Raw genomic sequence first — 6,368 nt, 5'->3', positions numbered from 1 at the left:
TAGTAGATTCATTCGCGAAGCAGCTACTCTTGAGCTGTTAGTTCCCCACGGAGGCGCTCGGGTAACTGTTAGCAAATCCCACCCCTCCTGGCTGAGCCTTTGCTCGCCCGCCTGTCCTGGTGAAACTGGAAAGGTCTCCGGGCCACCCGGGCCACCAGTAATCCTTCAATCATAAAAAAAAAAAAAAAAAAAAAACGAAGTCTCTGAGGCGTTTGTAGAGCAGACGCTCATACAGTTTGCCTAGAGACATGAGGAGGCTAATCGGGCGGTAGCTCGTCGGATGATTTTTTGGTTTACCGGGTTTATGTATGCCGATAACGTCCGCTTCTTTCCACACCGCGGGAAAGATACAGTTCGCCATAGCGGCATTGAAAATAGATGCCAACATCACGATGAGTTGGACGGGTAGAAGTTTAATAACGCGGTTGGATATACCGTCGGAACCGGGGGAGCCTTGCGAGGACGTAGGTCTTTGATCAAGTCTTTAACTTCCATCGGGGTGACGGGTGGTAACGCATCCGAGGGTGGCAAGGAGGCTCTGCGTTCTACCTCACTGTCTACTAATTCTACATGAACAGGGTCCACGGATTGAGTGCTGGGCGTGCACTGGGTTTGCAATGTATCGGCCAGCAGCTCTGCTTTTTCGTCATCATCGAACGCCGCGAGTCGGCCTGAGGGGCCTACGAGGGGGGGGGCATAGTTACTACCGTATCCGATTTGAGATTACGAGCTAAGCGGTAGTAAGACCTTTGGGAGGGCGCGAGTCCTTCTAAGAAATCAGACCATCTGGCATCTCGGACTTCGACGATGCGAGACTTTACGTCGCGTTGTAGGGCACGCATTCGAATACGATTTTCCGCGGTAGGATACCTATCGTAGGCGCGTATCGAGGCGTTCTTAGCTCTAAGGAGTTCCCTAATATCGTCGGACAATTTGAAGCGGTGAAGGAAGTCCTCCGCTACAACTTGTTTCGATGACCTATCTAATGTCGAGGTGATGTGTGACGTTAAGATGTCTATGGCTTCAGCGGTATCCTGAGGAGACGGGGTAGAGTCCGGGCTAAACGGGAGCGATGGTGGATCAGATTCAGTCAGGCTGATGCCCAGCGTGTGCCAATCCACCACATTCCTCGTGACGGGAACGGAATCGGGAGCGCGACCGAGCTTCATAACGACGGGATGGTTGTCTGAATCTAACTCTGAAACTACTTCGATCGAGTGTAAGCGCAGAGTTACGTTTTTTAATAACGCTATGTCGAGTATATCCGGGCGGTGCGCGATATTTAGCGGGTAGTGAGTCGGGGTTAGCGGAGCGACGATATCGAAGGCGAGATCATCAACTAACGCGTCAAGCCGCCTGCCATTCGGGGTTGTGGTGTGTGAGTTCCACCTGATGTGTTTACAATTTAGGTCGCCCGCCAAAATGACAGAGCTTCCGATGCCGAGCAGCGCCTCGATATCACTGCTTAGAACGATCTTATCCGGTGGAAGATAAACGGACGCGATAACGATCGGCGCGTGTCCCGTCAGTGAGATTCGGCACACTGATGCTTCGATATTAGCGAGCGCGGGAGGATCGAGCGGGACGCAATGCAGGGCTCTTCTATAGTAAATGACGGTGCCACCACCACGAGCAGAGAGCCTGTCGTTCCTGACCATGTTATAGTTCGCGATTTTAGGGTCACGGCGCGCGGGCTTAAGTAGGGTCTCCTGCACTAAAAAGATATCAATTTGATGGTCACGCAAAAAGTCAGAAACCTGATCACGTTGATTTGCAAGACCGTAAGCGTTAAAAAATCCTATCGTTACGGATAGGGGCTTTATTCTACTTGTATACGCCATTGATTACCGGCGGAGTGAGGGGAGGACGTACGTATTTAATGACGCGTATACGTCGGCGTATTCTTGCACAACGGCGATAAAGTGTTGTGCAGTGGAGGCAGCGCGAATGGCGTCGCCCAAAGCGTTAACGCGCTCAAAGTTGATCGACTGAAAGAAGTCGATCGCTAAAGCGAGATTGTCGGACGCGGTCGGAGGGCAAGTCGCGGGAGAGGGACGAGTTGCGGGGGCGGGACGAATCGCGGAGGAGGGAGTTGTAACCGTGTTCGTGTACGGCAGCGGTTTCGCCCAAGCCGAGACACTGGGCACCGGCGCCGGAACGAACGCTGGCTTAGCCTGCGACACAGAGGGTGCCGCGGCTTTGATGTCTGGGCCGGAAGCTCGGAGGCGGTTTTGGCGGGCGACGCGGCGATTTATTTTCGGGGCTCGGGGGCATCCGCGGTAATTTGCGGGGTGACCCTGTGTTCAACACAGGACGCAGCTAGGCGGTTCCGTCGCGGTTTTTTGATCGCGAGTGCATAGGGCCGTGGCGTGATCGCCTAAACACTTGACGCATCGGGGGCGCGCGTGACAGTTACGGGAAGAATGCCCGTATAATTGGCAGTTATGGCACTGGCTAGGTGTGCCTTTCTTGTGTGGGGTTTCGACGGCGATTCCGGAAAGGCTACAGACCGTTCGGATGTTAAATATTTGCTTACCCTCGGGGGTAGGCTGGAGGGCGACGAGAACCATGTTATATGGCTCCCTTCCGCGACCTGTGTGCATGCGGTGTACGGAGTTAACCAGTAGGCCTTGTTCGAGAAGGTCGGCCTTGACGAGCTCGGCATCCAACTCTTTAGGGATGTCACGTATGACGGCACGGAGTTCGCGCTCCTCCTGGAGCGTATACGTGTGGAAACTTATACGCTCCTTACGGAGGTAAGAAGAGAGGGCCCTATGGTCGTCGGGTGTTCGAGCCTTAATTTGAATGCCGTTTGCGAGGTTACGGGCATTCGTGAAGTTGATATTTTTGGCCCTTAAGGGCCAGGGAAACTCGATCCCAAGCTGCCTTCTCTTGGAGGATTACCGGGGGAGGGGTCTGTGTTTTATTTTGTGCCACCGGACGCGGCGACGGAGTGGCACGGGCTGGGGGCGCAACGGGAGTCTGAGGGCGGGGGCGCGACGCATTCGCGGCTTTGCTAATTTTAGCGGCCGCGGGAGCTCGAGACTCCGCGGCACGCTTCTTACCCTTTTGTACCAGGGTGAATCCATCCGTCGATGAGGCGGGGGCGAGGTCGACCTCCATCTCCGAGTCAGAGTCGGAGGACGAGGAGGCGGGCGCAGGTGACCTACGAGCAGGTGTTTTGGAGGGCGCGACGGAGGCCGCGGATGATCGCGCTGCTGGAACGGTGGCCCCGGTGGACGACGCAGCAGTTTTACTCGCCAGTATAGGCGACGCGGGAACGGCAGGCACGACGGAGGCTGCGGTGCTCGATGCAGAAGCTTTGCACGCAGGTACAGGCGACGCAGGAGCAGCGAGCACGGCGGAGTCTTCGAGAGAGCTCGCAGTGTGATTGGCCTTGAAAGCCAGAAACTCTGAGGCGAGCTGTGGATGACGAAGTCGGAGGAATTCCGCGAATACAGCGTCCATGATCGCTGAGTGCCCAGGTGGGGCGGCCCCGGGTCTTGAAAACACTCGCCTTGCGGCGAGGCCCCAACTTCTCGGACCTGAGCGGTTCTATTGAACACAGGTGGCGATGCGGCGCGATTACTACAGGACAAAGAAAACACAACAAAACGGAAATAACAAAAAGAAACAAAACAATTAAACACTTCCAGGAAAACAGTTTGTCGGCAGATGTACCACGAACACAGAAATAACAAAAGGAAACAAAACAAATAAAAATTTCCAGGAAAAACACTTGGTCGGCAGATGTACCACGAACACAGGCCGCGCGAACAATGGCCGGGCTAGCAAAAGCCGGGCGAACAAAGGCCGGGCGATCGAGTGGTCGATGAGCACGTCCGCACGTGACGGGTGCCTTTATCGGAATGCGCACACCGTGTGTCGACGGCGGCGTGGTCTTTCCCGCAATTGGCGCAGGAGAATGGGCCTTCCCTCGGCCTCGGGCAGTCCGCTACGATGTGCTCCCCGGCACACCTCACGCAACGGACCGCACGATGACAATTGTAGGAGGCGTGTCCGAAGGCCTGACAGCGATGACACTGCGCAGGCCCTCGGGTTGGACGCCATCCTTCGATCGTCACCCCCGGCAAGTACAGCAGTTCGTTGACTGCGTACAAGCGGGCGAGGTCGTCCTTCGAGAGGTGGTCTAGGGCTATGTGAAACACGCAGCTCGGACGCCCTCTCTGGGACCCGATGCACCTGGCATATCGAGCCGGGAATCCCAGCTCCTTCAGGGCATCGACGACTTCTGCCTCGTCGGTATCGGCAGGGAGGCCCCGGTGTAACGCTAGAAAAATTAAAATTATTTTTTTGTTTTTAAATTAACGCCCTCTAGCGTATATGTGGCGCAGTGTGTGGAAATATATAATTATGAAACGCTGCTTAGTGCACTTATCCGACACTGCATGGCGTGACTGTACTATCTTGTCTGTGGTTCGAGGGTGAGATTGTCACAGCACTATAGGCGGAACTTTCGAGAACCGTAAGACTATTACTATAAAAGGACAAGTCACTTTGTCCGAAGCCTTTTTCAATCAACATATCTCGAGCTGCAGTGCAAGTTTTATCATGTATTTACCAAAGTCAATTTATCAGTTCCTTGGTGTATTTTTATTCAACCAGGGTAAGTGTTTCATAATTTATTCTCCACACTGTGTCCACAACCTTTATCTAAATAGAAGTTAACACCACTTTGTCTTGTCGTGTAGGTCCTATTAACTGGTACATTACATGTACATGTTAGGGTGCGGAGCGTGACCTTACTATCACCTTCAAGATCCCGCAGTACTTTTCTGAGTGGACGCTGCCGGAAGCGAGGTGCTCTGGCTTGGCGATCCAGAAAGTACTTGACTACCGTAGAACAAAGAAACACACCTGCATACACAACCTGGCTCGGATCCAGCAACCCCAGTTGCGGGGAAGCAGTCCAGTAATCGTTCATCGTCATTTTGTGAACCACTGGTGATACCGTCTTAGTTTATAACATTGTTATTTAATCTCACTTTCATTAAATTCTTTCTCCTGTGTTCGGTATACCTACCGACACATATTTGACAAAGATACCGTACCACTAATTTATTCTGTGTTAACAATTATAATCATTAAATCTGTAGTTAATAAACTCAAGTGTAATATATTGTTTCATTTATTGGCGTGAGTCTCCCAGAGCGGTAAGTGGTGGCGCCCTGAGATCCTCCTCACAGAGTCTCCTGTTCACCGGTTGTCTACCGGTGGTGACGTGTTTAGAAGTGGTGCGACTCGGCCCCGTGTCTCTCGACCCATAGACCACCTTTTGGAGAGTGACGCGACTGGGCCTCATGTAACATCGGCATACCAGGGACACCCTTAGACACAGACACGTTATACCGGACCGCCACCTTAGAAGGCATTTCCTCCGCCAGGGCATAACAGTACCATTTAATGGTACCTGTTCGCGACGGACATGAATAAATATAAGATTAGAATAGATATTGTTCGCGACGGACATAGATAGTGTTAAAAATAGTTATAGAAAACGTCCGTAATAAATAGTTGTGTTAGAAAATAGTTAAAATAGAGAATAAATAGTTATAAATGTCCGTAAATAGATAATATGTTAAAAATAGGTTAACATAAATAGAGAACGATGTAAATAGAAATAAGTAATTTGTAAATATTTGTTTGAAAATAAAGATTGGTCCTCGTGGTCTTTAATTTGGCGTGGGAACGCACGAGCGAGTCACAATACGGGCGACTAATAGAGCGACTGGGCAAACAATAGGCGAGCGAGGCGGCCGAGAGAACAATAGACGCCCACCGTGCTCGGACTCATAATAGCGCTGGCCGAGTGCGTGTGGGCGACCATAAATAGAGGGCCTACCTCGCTGCAAATTCAGACATTCCCCGGGGTACCAGTGCGAGTGACGGACGTGTGAACTAAGGCTGTGCTGACTTGGATACTCTCCTCATCGCGAGTGTACAAAACTCTTGAAGTTCTGTGTAGGCGCGCTGTCAACGCTCCGAACAGAACAAATTCGGGACCCGGGACCAGGTAAGTCGAACGACACTTTATTTCTTAACATTTGTTAATTGCGGGTAGGTGTCGTTCATACCTGTTAAGCTGCGTACTCACTTTATTCTGAGAATAAAATTGAGTTACGTTAGCGCCGCTGAGTCTGGCCACCTGTGTCCGATCCCAGTCCTCCCCTACCCTTCGGGGCTAGGAAGGGCTGAATTCTAAACCCGAACTGGCAGTCGGATCAGTATAGGCTAGAGTACATGGGTGTAGGTGCCTTAGTTAGTTTAGTTTAGATTAGTGTAAATAATAGTTTTTAGATAGTATAGTTACCACCATAGTTTCCACCCCCTTAGTCTCAGTTAAACCT

General features: G+C 51.7%; 1 long non-coding RNA gene across 1 annotated transcript; it reads left to right on the top strand.

The window, feature by feature from the left end:
* The first annotated feature begins 4,368 nt into the window (after window positions 1-4,368).
* LOC134201813 (uncharacterized) lies at window positions 4,369-4,884 on the top strand. Its single transcript, XR_009977070.1, has 2 exons — window positions 4,369-4,627; window positions 4,713-4,884. It is a non-coding gene; the product is annotated as an uncharacterized LOC134201813 (long non-coding RNA).
* The last annotated feature ends 1,484 nt before the right edge of the window (window positions 4,885-6,368 follow it).

The sequence above is a fragment of the Bombyx mori genome, chromosome W (genome assembly GCF_030269925.1).
Source record: "Bombyx mori chromosome W, ASM3026992v2".
NCBI classification, from domain to species: domain Eukaryota; kingdom Metazoa; phylum Arthropoda; class Insecta; order Lepidoptera; family Bombycidae; genus Bombyx; species Bombyx mori.
This window is presented reverse-complemented; position numbering and strand designations above follow the sequence as displayed.